Here is an 18,119-nt window from a genome sequence, read left to right on the forward strand (position 1 = left end):
TAGCAGTCTTTGAATATGATGAGAAGGTATGGGCCTAATATTGATCTTGGTGCCATGACTGATTTCTCATGTATGTTCTCATATTACTTGACATGCATACAACAGTCAACAAGTAGCCTAGGCTATGTTTCTCATGTTCCTGGCTGACTTTTTTTTTGTGTTCAGGTCTCCCTCCAACCATAATTTTCTAGTCATGCTAATGGGTCAAAGACTGTCAATTAATATCAGAGCAGCAAGGGCGAATAGGGTCATCTTGAGACTTTTTAGAGCAATTGTTCCCCCTGGTGGAAAATACGAGGATATATGATAGGAATGCAGGTTACTGTGAGCCTGTCCAATTACACAAATCAGTTGTGTAAAGTACTTTACTTTACCATTTATATTTTTGACAACTTTTACTTGTACTTCACTACATTCTAAATAAAATACTGTACTTTTTACTCCATACATTTTCCCTGACAACCAAAGGTACTTGTTACTCTTGAATACATCTTCCACTGCCATCTGTACTATTGGCCAATGTGCAATCACTGGAAAATAAAAGGATGGAGGATCTACGATTATGAATATGAATTGTGAATTGTGGCTGAACGATGCCACGGATACTATAGAGCTGGCTGGGTATTCCATGCATCGGCAGGACAGAGAAGCTATGTCTGGTAAGTCGGTGGGCGGGGTGTGTGTGTCTATTTGTAAATAATAGCTGGTGTGTGATTTCTAATATTAAAGAATTCTCGAGGTATTGCTCGCCTGAGGTAGAGTGCCTCATGATAAGCTGTAGACCACACTATCGACCAAGAGAGTTCTCGTTTAAATTATTTGTAGCCATCTATTTACTACCACAAACCGATGCTGGCACTAAGACCGCACTCAACAAGCTGTATAAGGCCATAAGCAAACAAGAAAATGCTCATCCAGAAGCGGCGGTCCTAGTGGCCGGAGACTTTAATGCAGGCAAACTTAAATCCATTTTACCTCATTTCTACCAGAATGTCACATGTGCAACCAGAGGGGAAAAAACTCTCGACCACCTTTACTCCACAAACAAAGATGCATACAAAGCTCTCCCTCACTCTCAATTTGGCAAATCTGACCATAATTATATCCTCCTGATTCCTGCTTACAAGCAAATACTAAAGCAGGGAGTACCAGTGACTCGCTCAATACGGAGGTAGTCAGATAACGCGGATGCTACGCTACAGGACTGTTTTGCTAGCACAGACGGGAATATGTTCCGGGATTCATCCAATGGCATTGAGGAGTATACCACCTCAGTTACCGGCTTTATCAATAAGTGCATCGACGACCTCATCCCCACAGTGACCGTACGTACATATGCCAACCAGAAGCCATGTATTACAGGGAACATCTTCACCGAGCTAAAGGCTAGAGCTGTCGCTTTCAAGGAGCGGGACACTAATATGGATGCACATAAGAAATCCTGCTACGCCCTCAGACGAAACATCAAACAGGCAAGCATCAATACAGGACTAAGATTGAATCCTACGACACCGGCTCTGACGCTCATTGGGTGTGGCAGGGCTCGAAACTATTACAGACTACAAAGGGAAACCCAGGCTCAAGCTGCCCAGTGACGCTTGCCTACCAGACGAGCTAAATGCCTTTTATGCTCGCTTCTTGGCAAGCAACACTGAAGCAAGCATGAGAGCACCAGCCATTCCAGAGGACTGTGTGATCACACTTTTGGTAGCTGATGTGAGAAAGACCTTTTAACAGGTCAAAATTCACAAAGACGCAGGGCCAGATAGATTACCAGGACGTGTACTCAAAGTAATCGCGGACCAAGTGGAAAGTGTCTTCACTGACATTTTCAACTGCTGGCTGTGTCTGTAATACCTACATGTTTCAAGCAGCTCATGGGTTTGACCTTGCAACCTTCCGCTTACTAGTCCAATGCTCTAACCACTAGGCTACCCTGCCACCCCATTAAGAGGGCACAACGACACAGTACGTCACTGGGGCCACGCTTCCTATCACCCAGGACCTGTATACCAGGCGGTGTCAGACGAAGGCCCAAAAAATAGTCAAAGACTCCAGTCAGTCAAGTCATAGACTGTTCTCTCTGCTACCACACTGCAAATGATACCGGAGCGCCAAGTCTAGGACCAAAATACTCCTTAACAGCTTCTACCCCCAAGCCATAAGACAGCTGAACAATTAATCAAGTGGCCACCCGGACTATTTACATTGACACACTACCCCTCCCTTTGTTTATACACTGCTGCTACTCGCTGTTTATTATCTATGCATAGTCACTTTACCCCTACCTACATGTACAAAATAACTTGACTAACCTGTACCCCCGCACATTGACTCGGTACTGGTGCCCCCTGTATATAGCCTCGTTATTGTTATTTTTATTGTGTTTATTTTTATTTGACTATTTTTACCTTAGTTTATTTAGTAAATATTTTCTTAACTCTTTCTTGAACTGCATTGTTGGTTAAGGGCTTCCATGTAAGCATTTCACGGTAAAGTCAACACCTGTTGTATTCAGAGCATGTGACAAATCAAATTGATTTGATTTGATATGTGCACCACCATGTCAGAACAGTAAGCTAAGTTATCAGGGAGAAAAGGACCAAATAATTAGGGTGATGCTCATGGGCTACTAACAGCTTACTACACAACATGCACTTAGTATTACTTTCTTAGCCACAGTATACATAACTCCCTGGCATATTACCTATTTTATGCAGCAGCATACAATAAATTTTTTGGGACTGACCTGTGCTCACTTGAACAGGAAGGTGGCGCGGCGGTCCTTCTTGTGGTCAAATTTTGTTGTGAAACTTTGTCATCAAAGTCTGGCATTCTGTGGATTTATTGTGCTTTCAAGACAACTGGGAAGTCGGAAATAAACATTGTCAAATCAGTGATCATGTCAGTGATCTTCAGGTCGGAGCTCTAGAAAGAGGCCCAAGTTCCCGCCTTTGATTTCCAAGTTGGATGTTTGTTCAAAACGTATTTCCCCAGTGAGTTCCCGGTTATATTGAACTCACTGAAGTATGAGATTTCCCAGTGCTGAGTTTCCAGTTGTATTGAACACGGCAGAAGTCATACTGGATTGATAGCATGGCCAATGTATTCAACCTTTTCTGGCCCATGGTTATGAATGTGAATGTTTATCCTTTTATGCTTAGGAAAAATACTCTTAAACCCAGACCTGGACCACACACCCTCTCCACCGAATAGCAGGTAGGGGAAGCAAAATAGTGATTGATTTGCAGCGCTTCCAAACCACTTTTTGAATTTGCGATTTCCAACTTGTTGTGTAATGTTTATGTCCAATGTTTATGAACACGGAAACGTTTTATCTATTATTTCTCTTTATTTGACAAGGATTGAAAAGGATTTTCCAGTAGATTGTCGACGTGACTCATGACGATGACGGCTTGTCTAGCTTGCTGGTGTTTTGCAGGTACTTGTAAGGGATTTGCTCCTCTTCGTCTGAGGAGGAGTAAGGATCGGACCAAAGCGCAGCGTGGTAAGTGTTCAGATGATGTTTAATTAAAACTCAGTACACTAAACAATAAATGACAACGTGAATATACAAAACCGAAACAGTACCGTGTGGCCCAAACACTCACACGGAAACAAACACCCACAAACCAAAAGTGAAACCCAGGCTACCTAAGTATGATTCTCAATCAGGGACAACAATTGACAGCTGCCTCTGATTGAGAACCATACTAGGCCGAACTAAAAAACAACATAGAAAAACAAACATAGACTGCCCACCCCAACTCACACCCTGACCATACTAAAACAAAGACAAAAACAAAGGAACCAAGGTCAGAACTTGACAGTACTATTTAATGAAGCTGCCAGTTGAGGACTTGTAAGGCATTTGTTTCTCAAGCTAGACACTCTAATGTACTTGTCCTCTTGTTCAGTTGTGCACCGGGGCCTCCCACTCCTCTTTCTATTCTGGTTAGAGCCAGTTTGCATTGTTCTGTGAAGGAAGTAGTACACGAGATCTTCAGTGTCTTGGCAATTTCTTGCATGGAATAGCCTTCATTTCTCAAAACAAGAATAGACTGACGAGTTTGAGAAGAAAGATCTTTGTTTCTGGCCATTTTGAACCTGTAATCGAACCCACAAATGCTGATGCATTTAAAGTCTAAAGAAGGCCAGTTTTATAGCTTCTTTTAATCAGCACAAAAGTTTGCAACTGTGTTAACATAATTGAAAAAGGGTTTTCTAAATATTAATTAACCTTTTAAAATGATAAACCTGAATTAGCTAACACAACATGCCATTGGAACACAGGAGTGATGGTTGCTGTTAATGGGCCTCTGTACGCCTATGTAGATATTCCATAAAGAATCAGCCGTTTCCAGCTCCAATAGTCATTTACAACATTAACAATGTCTACACTATTAACGATCAATTTGATGTTATTTTAAAGGACAAAAACGGACATTTCTAAGTGACCCCAAACATTCCATAAAGAATCAGCCGCTTCCAGCTCCAATAGTCATTTATAACATTAACAATGTCTACACTGTATTAATGATCAATTTCATGTTATTTTAATGGACAAAAACAGACATTTCTAAGTGACCCCAAAATTTTGAACTGTAGTGTATTTATAATTTGTCTTTTTTTTAAACTAATGTTATAATTTTTCATCCACTTTGACATTACAGAGTATTTTGTGCAGATGGTTGACAAGAAAATACAATTAAATACATTTTAATCCAACTTTGTAACACAACAAAATGTGGAAAAGGTAAAGGGGTGTGAATACATTCTGAAGGCAGTGTAGATTAAGAAATTATACACTTTCTGGAGCACTAGTCATTGTCATGTCCCATCTCTTTGATCTGCCAAAAATGTTCCCTTTATTCTTTTATGATACAGCATCTTTTCTTTGCCACTCTAACCTCTAAAGTCTGTTGGTCTCCTACCTTTTTGGGGGCACTTCCTTATCTATTCTGATGCATATGGCTTTTTATTCAGATAACTTGGAAATAAAGTGCTAGTATTGAACTCTTTTCCTCTACCTCCTCTCCTACAGATATTAATCAAGAGCTTGATTGTCGCTGAGCCTACACACTGTTGTGTGTTTGCATAAGAAGCCAACCAGATCCAACTATAACACCATGAGCCAACACTGAATCATCCACCTGTTCCAGAAGGGCCTGCGTCTCCATGACAACCTGTCCCGGTTGGAGGCCCTGGAGTCAGCAGTGTGTGTGTGTACCACGTGTTCATCCTGGACATGTGCACTGGGGCCGTGCGCTGGAGATTCCTCCTGCAGATCAGTGGGATAACTTGGGTATCCTGATACAGGTCTTATAGTAGCACATACAGTTACCTAGCCTGGGTACCAGTCTGTTTTGCTAACATTCCACTCCTTGTACTCTGTGACATACGCCAAAGATGTTTAGCATGACAGGAACTGCAAGGAGTGGAAAGATGGCAAAACAGACTGGTACCCAGGCTAAACATTATCAGGTATTTTAGAAATGATATGGTTACATGGTAATTACACTGTAATAACCAATGAATTGATTGTTTGGAATTGTCCTTTGCCCGTACTTGTCTTTTTCTGTAAGAAACTCAATATGTTATGAAAGGGACTAGTTGGTCTCTAGAAACGTTAATAGCAACAAATGCACCAACATAACTGGAAAATGAGTGGTCGGTACTCACAGATTGGTTTGAAATCATATTGATGTGTTCTTCTACCTGGCCCTGCAGTGTCTGGAAGACCTCCACCATAGCCTCCAGGCCATGGGCACCAGGCTGTATGTGCTCCAGGGGCCCTACCAGGGGACAGTGATGCATCTGGTGGCCCAGTGGGGCACCACCCAGCTCAGCATAGACACTGAGATAGAGCCCCACAACACCCAGCTGGACCAGCAGCACCGCATCATGGCCAGGGAGCAGGGACTCAAAATACATGCCACCGTGGCACACACACTCTATTATGTCAAGAGGTAGGTCACAGTGGTGAGTGTTTGAAAGCAAAGTACTTCAATGCCTGCTTTTCTTCTTGGCTGTGTATGTGTGCGTGTGTCTTTGTATCTCCAACTGTAAACCCTCCTTGCTTGTCTTCTGGCCTCTCTCTCTCCCCCCTCTCCATACCTCCCCCTCTCTATCCCTCTCTCCCCTCTCACTCTCCCCTCTCTCTCCCCACTGTAGGATATTGAAGGCCAATGGAAGGGGAACCACCTCTGACATACAAGAAGTTTCTACACGTCCTGTCCAATCTGGGGGAGCCAGACAAAACTGTCAGGAGATCACAGCTCAGGACTTCCAGTGAGTACAGTTTATTACTTCTGCTCAAATGGGCAATCTTTGGCAATTTCGACTTGTAAAAGCGAGCTATTTTTCAACCCTGGTGCCAGGGTTCGGAATTTACCTGTCATATCAGCTCGCTTCCGCTGAGGTGAGAGGGGTGGAAATATTTGAGATGTGTTCTTAAAACTGTGAGCCAATCTTGGCAGTCTTGACAGTAACACAATTGGTTATGGCTTCCATTTTGCCAGCAGAGGCACACAGTAGTCTAATCAGTAGCCTATAACCAATGTTTTATTAAAATATCACGAGCAGTAAAACAGTCAACAAACGACATGAAGGGTGACAAACCGCCCTTGCTGTCTCTGCCTGGCCGGTTCCCCTCTCTGGGATTCTCGGCCTCCACTGGGATTCTCGGGGGCTAGGGTCAGTCTGTTATATCTGGAGTAATTCTCCTGTCTTATTCGGTGTCCTGTGTGAATTTAGGTATGCTCCCTCTAATTCTCTCTCTCTTTCTCTCTTTATCCCTCTTTCTCTCTCTCAGAGGACCATGCCTCAGGACTACCTGGCCTGATGACTCCTTGCTGTCCCCAGTCCACCTGGTCGTGCTGCTGCTCCAGTTTCAACTGTTCTGCCTGCGGCTACGGAACCCTGACCTGTTCACCGGACGTGATTCCTTGTCCCGGGCCTGCTGTTTTCGACTCTCTCTCTCTACTGCACCTGCTGTCTCTAACTCTGAATGATTGGCTATGAAAAGTCAACTGACATTTACTCCTGAGGTGCTGATCTGTTGCACCTTCTACAACCACTGTGATTATTATTATTATTTGACCCTGCTGGTAATTTATGAACGTCTTGAACATCTTGGCCATGTACTGTAATAATTTCCTCCCTGCACAGCCAGAAAAGGACTGGTCACCTCTCATAATCTGGTTATTCTCTACGTTCCTGTCTTTCTAAGGAGTTATTCCTAGCCACCGTGCTTCTACATCTGCATTGCTTGCTGTTTGGGGTTTTAGGCTGGTGTCACGTTCTGACCTTAGTTCCTTTGTTATGTCTTTGTTTTAGTATGGTCAGGGCGTGAGTTGGGTGGGTTGTCTATGTTCGTTTTTCTATAATTTGGGATTTCTGTGTTGGGCCTAGTATGGTTCTCAATCAGAGGCAGCTGTCAATCGTTGTCCCTGATTGAGAATCATACTTAGGTAGCTTGGTTTCACTTTTGAGTTGTGAGTGTTTGTCTTCCGTGTCAGTGCTTGTTGCCACACGGGACTGTTTTGTTTATTCATGTTTATTGTTTTGTTCCAGTGTTCTGTTGTGTTTTGATTAAACATTATGGACACTTACCACGCTGCGCATTGGTCCTCCGATCCTTCTCGCTACTCCTCCTCAGAAGAGGAAGACGAGATCCGTTACAGAAACACCCACCAACAAAGGACCAAGCAGCGTGGTAACGGGCAGCAGCAGCAGCAGCGAGATCTGGACTATATTACAACATGGGACGAAATAGAGAGGTGGTCGGTTGATCCAGGAAGAGTGCCGGAGCCCGCCTGGGATTCTCTGGAACTATGTGAGGAGGGTTACCGGAGAATGGAGTTGGCACGGTGGTCAAGGAAGCCCGAGAGGCAGCCCCAAAAATGTTTTGGGGGGAGGTCAGGTAGGAGACCTGCGCCAACTTCCCGTGCTTACCGGAGAGAGAGAGGGACCGGGCAGGCACCGTGTTATGCCGTGAGGTGCACGGTGTCCCCGGTGCGTGTGCATAGCCCGGTGCGGTACATTGCAGTGCCTCATATCGGCCGGGCTAGAGTGGGCATCGAGCTAGGTGCCATGAAGCCGGCTCAGCGTATCTGGTCTCCAGTGCGTCTCCTCGGGACGGTGTACATGGCACCACACCTAGGCATGATATCCCAGGTTCGCCAGCACAGCCCAGAGCGGGCTATTCCACCTCGCTGCACTGGCCTGGATACGGGGAGCATTCAGCCAGGTAGGGTTGGGCAGGCTCGGTGCTCGAGACCTCCAGTGCGCCTCCACGGTCCGGTCTATCTGGTGCCGCCTCCACACACCAGCCCTCCGGGGGCAGCCCCCCGCACCAGGCTGTCTCTCCGTCCCCTCCCTACAGGTGCTCCCGCCCGTCCAGCGCTGCCGGAGTCTCCCGCACGTCCGGAGCTGCCGGAGTCTCCCGTCAAGTCCGGCGCTGCCGGAATCCCCCGTCCATTCGGGACACATTGTTAGGGTCCCCAATCTGAGGTCGGCGGTGAGGGTCGCCGCTCGAAAGAGGCCACTGAGGCGGACAAAGTCTATGGTGGAGTGGGGTCCACGTCCCACGCCAGAGCCGTCACCGCGGACAGGCACCCACCCAGACCCTCCCCTAGGTTTAGGTTTTGCGGCCGGAGTCCGCACCTTTGGGGGGGGGGGGGGGTACTGTCACGTTCTGACCTTAGTTCCTTTGTTATGTCTTTGTTTTAGTATGGTCAGGGTGTGAGTTGGATGGGTTGTCTATGTTCGTTTTTCTATAATTTGGGATTTCTGTGTTCGGCCTAGTATGGTTCTCAATCAGAGGCAGCTGTCAATCGTTGTCCCTGATTGAGAATCATACTTAGGTAGCCTTGTTTCACTTTTGAGTTGTGGGTGTTTGTCTTCCGTGTCAGTGCTTGTTGCCACACGGGACTGTTTCGTTTATTCACGTTTATTGTTTTGTTCCAGTGTTGTGTTTGATTAAACATTATAAACACTTACAACGCTGCGCATTGGTCCTCCGATCCTTCTCGCTACTCCTCAGAAGAGGAGGACGAGATCCGTTACAGCTGGGTTTCTCTATAGCACTTTGTGACATATCGGGTGATGTTAAAAGGGCTTTATAAATACATATTCCAGTTTTCAATATTGGACGTTATTTTAGAAAAAACAATGTGTCCATGCAGCTTGAAAAGTTGGGCTTCATTCGGCCTTTAAGTGGAATAGTCATTGAATGAAAGGTGTCAGTGACTGTAGGAAGTCTGTTTAGGAGCATCAAGTTATTACAATAGACCGATTATTGTTTTTCCTTTATCATCTTGTTAAAAAATTTGCATCTTCCACTTTCACCTATTGGATCTGTCAAGTCGGGGGAATACCGATGGCTGTCCGTGGTGCTGAATCTGCTTGTAGCCTAGACTATTGTCCTGTTTGTTTGTTTACGTTTCACGTGACAAAGTCACTAACAGGCCATATCTACGGCGATGGTAGGCTATTCTTATTATAATGTTTGGCAAATGTTCAATTGTCCATGGCTCGAACACGTGTGTTGACAAATGTTTCCATGTTAAATACAATTTTAAAAAAAATCTGATTGGCTACATGTTTGTTATAACTAGGCCTATTTGGCCGATATACCACAGCTAAGGGCTTTTCTTACACACGATGCAACAGCAAGTGCTTCGGTACAGCCCTTAGCCATGGTTTATTGGCAATATACCACAAACCCCGAGGTGCCTTATTGCTATGATAAACTGGTTACCGACATAATTAGATCTGTAAAAATGGTTGTTTTGTCATACCCATGGTATACGATCTGATATATCACGGCTTTCAGCCAATCAACATTTAGGGCCCGAACCACACAGTTTATAATATTTAATAAACTATATTCAATGATAGGACAAACATTCATGCTTCCTGCCGAAGAGCCCTTAGGCCTACAGATGTCAGATCTTAATTTGACCTCTTTCATTGCAGGAGGAAAATAATCCTGCAGCAGGAGGATTTTAATATCTGAAGAAATATTTAGAATCGCTGCCAGGGGGCAGGTGGAAGCGATGATTGTATTCATTGCAGTACTGTAGCTACATTGTACCTTATGTAGGCTACATGCGTATCTCGTGTGAATTCTATTTAGATTATAATAAATTGACATATTTGCAGGGGGTAGATGTATTTTTCGTGAGGGACAATCTGTTTAATTTTTGTATCAATTGTTTTATTATGTGTTGAAGGCAAGCAATATGTTACATTACTTTGGTTGCCTTAGTGCCTGTGTGACCTTGCGGTTACAGCCACTGAACCCAGCACACATATGCCAGTGTCGGCATGGGTTCAAATCCATCCTACTGGCCTTTGACTCATGAAAGAACGTCTATTTTTGATGCATTAATTCCGCGTGGTTACAGGGTAAAAACAGAAACCACTTGAAGGTTAACAGTTTAGGCACTCAGTGCTTAAGGTCAGGGCTATGGTTTGGGTCATCAGTATTCATAATATTCTTAGTCCTTGCTTGAGCATTGTGAACCGCCGTGACCCGGTGGTATAAACAGCGCGCCCCCTAGCTCTGAGCCTCGTGAGTGCTGGGCCATTTAGTGACCAGCCTAAAGCCACATTAGGCCCACAAGTTCATTGAGTTTATTTAAATGTTTCCAAGAAGTGAAACGAATAGTCGAATAATTTGGACATCAAAGAAAAGTGTCACAGATCAACGAAATCGTCTTTGGATGGGCTCAAGTGCATGAACATCTTGACAGCTTACATTTACATTTACATTTAAGTCATTTAGCAGACGCTCTTATCCAGAGCGACTTACAAATTGGTGAATTCACCTTCTGACATCCAGTGGAACAGCCACTTTACAATAGTGCATCTAAATCATTAAGGGGGGAGGTGGTGGTGAGTAGGATTACTTATCCTATCCTAGGTATTCCTTGAAGAGGTGGGGTTTCAGGTGTCTCCGGAAGGTGGTGATTGACTCCGCTGTCCTGGCGTCTGGATGAGGGAGGCACAGGCAGGGAGCCCAGCCAACAGCGAGTTTGTTCCACCATTGGGGGCCAGAGCAGCGAACAGTTTTGACTGGGCTGAGTTGTCGGGAACTGTACTTCCTCAGCTTGTAGGATATGAGGCGAGCAGGCCAGAGGTGGATGAACGCAGTGCCCTTGCTTGGGTGTAGGGCCTGATCAGAGCCTGGAGGTACTGCGGTGCCGTTCCCCTCACAGCTCCGTAGGCAAGCACCATGGTCTTGTAGCGGATGCGAGCTTCAAGAAGGTCATTCTGAGAGAGATAGCGGGAGAGCTGGCCAAGGACGGCACGTTCAAGAGTTTGGAGAGAAAAGAAAGAAGGGATACTGGAAGCCAGTGGAGAGAGCGGAGGAGCGGGGTGACGTGAGAGAACTTGGGAAGGTTGAACACCAGACGGGCTGCGAACCAGCGTTCTGGATGAGTTGTAGGGGTTTAATGGCACAGGCAGGGGAGCCCAGCTTGTAAAGCTTGACAGCTTTACAAATATAAATATTACTTTATAAATATTAACGCCACACAATACAGGCTTTCAATCCAGCATCCAAAGCCCATAATTATATTGACAAATTATACATAGTCTAACTATAAAACATAAATGATAAGGATGTTAAGCGAGCATCCACACTGGAGGAAAGTTTATCGTACCACCCCGCTGACATTCGGCCTACATCTGTCAATCAACTGATGGCCTGCATAGTCAGCTCATCAACTCAGCCAGGGAAACACAAACAGTAGGCTAGTCTATTATCGTTTTTCACACCTTTTGACTAAAATGATTAAATGTATCAATGGATAGGCTAACGATGGCCTACAGAATGTAGCCTACTGGAATATAATCAAATAGCAAGGCGCCTATTGAAACGCGGCCACGCGGTTGGCATAAGGAAAATGAACTCACATGGTCTCAGAAGAGGCTCCTATCATTGCTATGCATCAATGGCACAAGATTATCTACATCTGATCGTTAAACTGTGCGTGCTAAATTCGCTCGCACTTGTCATCTCCCGTCTGATCTCAATTGTAACCATTATTGTTCACCTCATTACCGCTTCCAGTTGAAGCTCGCTAAAAGATGTCAGTGTTACCAACGTTAGTCCTGCTTGCAACCAAAGTCTTTCAAGATATGTTCATCCAAGGAATACCTAGGATAGGATAAGTAATCCTTTAGTATTGTGGCTGTTCCACTGGATGTCAGAACAATTTAGTCCCTTTGGAACAGAATAAGGGTGATTTATCTAAATGGCAAGCATTCTGTACAATATACATAAAGTGTTTCCTCGTTTACCACGTCAAATCTATTGTGGCAATTTATCCGATACTTTGTATGAATAGAAGCTGTGGGCGTAGCTTATTGTTACTAATTAATTTGTTTCCTATTTAGACAAAAGTGTCTGGTATGGTCATTTCTTATCAAGAACGTGTCAGGATTTGGCCAGGGTTGTTCCGGGTTTTGGTCACTAGATGCCCCCATTGTGCTTTTTGACCTTATGTTTTTTCCCTTGTTCCCCATTATTATTTGCACCTGTGCCTCGTTTCCCCTGATTGTATTTAAACCCTTAGTTTCCCTCAGTTCTGTGCTCTGTGTTTGTATGTTAGCACCCAGCCCTAGTGTTCTGTGTATTCTTGTCGTTTCCGGTGGATGCTCTTGTGGAATTCTGTTTTTGTTTTCGAGTATCTCTTGAGGCTTTTTTGTGCTATTCCTACCACCTTTTGGATTTGCCATTTTTTGTATTGAAGGACTTCTCCTTTTTACTTTATTAAATACACCGTCTTAAGTACTGCTGTGTCTGCCTCATCTTCTGGGTTCTGCTGACTATTCGTGGCTCAGTTGGTTAAGTGACTGTTTCTCACTCCGGAGACCCAGGTTCGTAACCGGGTCCTGACAGAACGGGGGTTAAATCCATAGACTGTCCATATTTTAAATGTGTAAAGGAATCAAGTCAATCGGGGGGGACTGAGTTAATTGTGCCAGAAGGGTGTGGACCGGAATCAAACCCACGCTGACTCTAACCACTAGACCAACCTAGGCCACAATTGAATTTTGATACACTTGACACTTGTATGTCGTAGACTAGACCAATATCTAACTTGTATTTTTAAAACGACGGTTGTTAATGTGTATGGCTGCATTTCAGATCCATTTTTGCACATTTTAGTGTTGCAGTAATAGGACCGAGACCTAGCGTTTGAGCGAGCGAGAGAGACAATTATTTTGATAACAAGCCCTGATCCCAATGACTCCATGGAGAGAAAGATAATTGCTCTTTCAGGGACTCAAGACTTGAGGCTCATTTGAATTTCCTGAAGCAACAGAAAAATGATCCGCGACAAAGAACAATCAAGTTAAGATTAAGTTCTGACTCGATTCTATTGAGAAATATTGTTGTTAGTTTAAAAACAGACAATTTTTTCGTTTAATTGGTTTTATAATGAGAACGTACATATTTTTAGGTCTTAGCAATAAACAATAATTGAATCTTGTTTAATGAGTAAGTTTAGCATATCCGTGTCCAGACTGCTATTTACAGAAGGCCTAGCCCCTATTTCAAGGTGAATACTCTAGCCTATGTTTAACAATGTATTTCCATATTGAAGCCATGCATTTAGAACAATGTGGACTGCAAACATGTTCAAAACCTTTTAGCGAATATTGGTCAGGCTTGTTAACGAACTAGGCTATAACGGACTAACATTTGAATTGGAGTTGATGACAACGCAATACATAAAAGACAGTCAATACACAACTTGAAGCAACCACATATTTAGCCATGGAGCACGTTTTTAAGGATCGTTGTCCCACTAGCGGGACAACTTCCGGTGAAACTGGAGGGAGCGCAATTCAAATAAATAATCATAAATATTATGGATTTTAAACATTTATGTACATATAAGTGTCTTACATTGGCTGGAAGTTTAAATTCTTGTTAATCTAACTGCACTGTCCGACTTACAGTAGCTATTACAGTGAAAGCATGCCATGTGATTGTTTGAGGATGTTGCCCCACATCAAAATATTTTTCCACCGGCACAGGTTTTATACATTCACAAATAACGATTAAATATTCACTTACTTTTTGAAAATCTTCCTCTGATTTGTCATCCAAAGGGTCCCAGCTATAACATGTAGTGTTGTTTTGTTACATAAAATCCTTCTTTATATCCCAAAAAGTCAGTTCAGTTGGCGCTATCGATTTGAGTAATCTACTCATTCAATATGCAGAGAAAGGAATCAGAAAATCTACCCCTAAAGTCAGAATACATTTCTATTTAATCCTCAGATACCCTAAAATGTAATCAAACTATATTATTTATTTTTCAGAAAGAAGTATGTTCAATAGGAAACCGATTTTAGCAGGTGCGTAATGTCTTCATGGCGCACGCAAACATGAATTTACAACACTGTGTCCCACTACTAAAACTGATATTTTTTAATAGTTTTTAAATTTGCAAGCCTGAAACCTTGAACATAGACTGCTGACACCCTGTGGAAGCCATAGGAATTTCCTCCAGGGAGCAATGACCTTACTCTTGCATTTCTAAGAGGATGGTCTTTCAACAACAAAAAATAATTCCGGTTGGTTTTTCTTTGGATCTTCTCCTACCATATCTATTATGTTATATTTTCCTACATTATTTTAACATTTCTACAAACTGCAAAGTGTTTTCTTTCCAATGGTAAAAATGGCTAAAATATTTCTGACACCCCCCAAACCTATAACTCTACCGCCAGTGCTAAGATTTACCATTGTGTTGGGTTTGTTAAAGTAGAGCACTTAGTGTAAAAAATGACACGCTTATGGAGTGTATACCTAGATCAAGCCAGAATGTGGGCTCTACATTTTGCCATACATCTCGGGTAGTCAACATGTAAGCACTTGAGATTTTCTGAGCAGGTACTAAGAAGTCACACAGTAAGTGCAGTTTTCAGTTGCCACCATAAAACCTTCCATGTTCCCCACTCAGCACCAACAGGAATGGGATAAAGAAGAATAGGGTACACAGACAGTTTAATGTTATTTTCTATGGGTCATATGCTGCAGGGATTCCTTCTGTTCTGATTGTGGTATGAGATCTGGTCCCTTTGGGAGCTTCAGTCAGCAGCACACAGAGAGCCTAATTTCTCTCCACTGTCCTCTCCTGCGAACACAATGCGTGCCAGTTAATTAGACAGCCTCTACTATAATCAACCAATATGTTGATCTAAGTAGGACAATTTAATCCAAAAGACCATTTGCCATAATAGAGAATTAAAACCTCTCTCCCTGTGCTAATTGTATGCTAATTATGGCATTAATAGATAGTGTTGATTGGGCACAGCTTCTGTTGTTATTTCCGTGTGTGCCTCATTGAGTCACTGAGGGAACAGATGCCTCTCTCTGCAGCCAGATTGCTTGTGTTGGGTAAACTCGCCCGCCAAGGAAGGAATGGGTGTGTCCATATGTTCTAAAGAGATAGTTGACTGAGAAATAACCTGAGATTGACCCTGCCGGTGCCTTTTGTGTGTGTGCTTCAGTGGGAGCACTCTGTTTGTTCCATTAGTGCTCTAATCTACAATAAATGCCAGCTGTTCAAGCTTCAAAGCAGTGATCTCTGTGTTTTGTTTTATGTGTGCATGTGTGCTATATATTTGAGGCCCTGTGACCCAGTCAAACGCAGATTAACTCTGTCAGGCCAGTGGCTAATAAGTCAGGCCATCAAAAGCACAGCAAAACCCTACTCCCTGCTGGTCTGCTGCTGTTTGATGTGATCTGGGAGCAGTGTTCTGGGGAGACATACAGGCTTTTCTCCTGTGATGTGAACAGGTGCCACTGTTCTCTGTACAGTATGAAAGTGAATAGGGATAAGAGCCTTGAAGACTGGCTCGAAGCCCTGTTTAGACCTATTGTCTGTTGTTATTGGCTGGAAATGAAGCTTTGGAACACGGAGAGGGCTTGAACATGAACATGAAAGGGTTTGTCGTCCAGGGAGAGGGGGAATAAACTAGACAATCGTTATAGGCTGGAGGAAAACAAAAATAAATATTGTGACACTGCAGTCGTGTCCTCCAGGCTGTGCTAAAGACAGATGTTTGAAAAAAGGAAAAGGGAGCAGAATAGAAACAGATCCAATAACACTCACGGCTGCCCAACATTATTTATATTTGTACTGGGGTAACATTGTATGGATGTTTCCCTTGTATTGTAGGAAGTGTCCTTCCCTGTTGTATTGTGGTAACGTTATAATTATGTTTCCCTTGCAGGACGTGCCCTTCCCCGGCAGCTGAGGAGTACAGTGAAGGTTAGCACAGGGTTCCCTCTGTTGAGGATCTGGGCATTGAAGTGCAGCCAGATGTGTTGTGGCCTGGAGGAGAGGGCCATGCCTTGATGAGGCTACAGAGCACAGGAGGTTGGTGGCACCTTAACTGGGGAGAACGGTTCATGGTAATGGCTGGAGTGGATTTGTTGGAATTGGTATCAAATACATCAAACACATGGTTAGATGCCATTCTATCCTCTCCATTCCAGTCATTATTATGAGCTGTCCTCCCCCAGCAGCCTCTACTGCTACAGAGACACATTGAGAGCCAGGTACTTTATTACAGCTACCAATTCATATTTAAAGGGACAGTGAAACATTTTGGCTATTTTGCCATGCATGCTGTTCCTATAGACTTCCAGTCATTGTGCTAACGCTAGTTAGCAATGGCACCAGAAACTACCTTCAACTTTCTTTAAACTACACACGGAGACATACAAATGGTATCAATGAGTTCATTTGACTCTGGGTAGTAAATATTGCACTATCCCTTTAATCATGTGAATCCACTCTGAAGTAGATCGACCCCAGTGGCTGCATTATCAATAGATTCATTCGTTTTAGATGTTGATTTTGAAGACCTGAATTTATTTCAATTGCACTAACTCAGATAAATGAACATTCAGACAACATGTGTGATTGTCAATGACACCCCTGTCCTTTTCCCCGTCTCCCTCCCCCAGGAACAGACAGGCTTAACCTGGATCAACGCCATCATGACTCAGCGGAGGCAGGAGGGCTGTATCCACCACTTGGCCAGACACGCTGTGGCCTGCTTTCTGACCAGAGGAGACCTGTGGATCAGCTAGGAGGAGAGCATGAAGGTAAGGAGGGAGGTATGAAGGTAGGGATGGAGGTGTGGGAGACATGTGGATCAGCTGGGAGGAGGACATCAAGGTATAGGTGGAAGGATGGGTAGGGAGGAGTGGGGAGACCTGTGGATCAACAGGGAGGAGGGCATCAAGGTACCAAAAATGAGGAAAAGTGGGGCAGCATTGCTGCTGGCTCTAAAATCAGTCACTTTGCAAGGTGTCTACAGTTGTTGGTGTGCTCCTCCAGTAGCTGACTGTGCTTCTCTCTGCATCTCCCTGTGCCCTCTGTGTGTCAGGTGTTTGAGGGGCACCTGTTGGATGCAGACTACAGTTTAAATGCAGGGAACTGGATGTGGCTGTCTGCCAGTGCCTTCTTCCACCAGTCCACACGTATCTTCTGCCCTGTACTCTTTGGGTGATGCACAGACGGAGAATACTTCAGGTAGGGCTCCTGAACACACACACACACACACACACTTTCTCAAACCCCAGATTTATATTTCAGCCTTGTGATTCATGTCTCTCTCTTTGTGTGTCTTCAGGAAGTATTTCCCCTCTAAGTCTATGAGCCCTAGATGGCCATAGCCAAAGTGTTGTTGCAGGCTTGCTGCATCATTGGTACGATGCTGTTTCTGTAAAAAATGTTTTACCATAACTACTGTTAAAGCTACTAGTTCCCTTTTTCAGATTGTTGCTTGTACTGGGCATTTCCATCTTAAAGGACCCGTGAGCACCAAGGTGAAATTCATAAGAGCATGTCAAATTGGGTTTCAAATTAAAGCAACAAGTCAAGATTTTCGAGAAATGAACGAATACATATATTTTTCAAACATTTTCCGTCCTAAAAATGTATTCGTACTGTGGTGTCCAAACTTGTGAAATACAAACTTATATGATTGGTTCAGATTTTGTCTGGTCTGGACCAACAAAACGTGCTCTTGTTTGGGGACGGAGCTCATTAAAATAAGGATATTGCATATTTCTA

At 43.7% G+C, this 18,119-nt stretch overlaps 1 pseudogene; it reads left to right on the plus strand.

The window, feature by feature from the left end:
• Positions 1–562: 562 nt before the first annotated feature.
• On the plus strand, positions 563–17,719 carry LOC135529169 (cryptochrome-1-like; annotated as a pseudogene).
• Positions 17,720–18,119: the final 400 nt, after the last annotated feature.

The sequence above is a fragment of the Oncorhynchus masou genome, chromosome 5 (genome assembly GCF_036934945.1).
Source record: "Oncorhynchus masou masou isolate Uvic2021 chromosome 5, UVic_Omas_1.1, whole genome shotgun sequence".
Taxonomy (NCBI): Eukaryota; Metazoa; Chordata; class Actinopteri; order Salmoniformes; family Salmonidae; genus Oncorhynchus; species Oncorhynchus masou.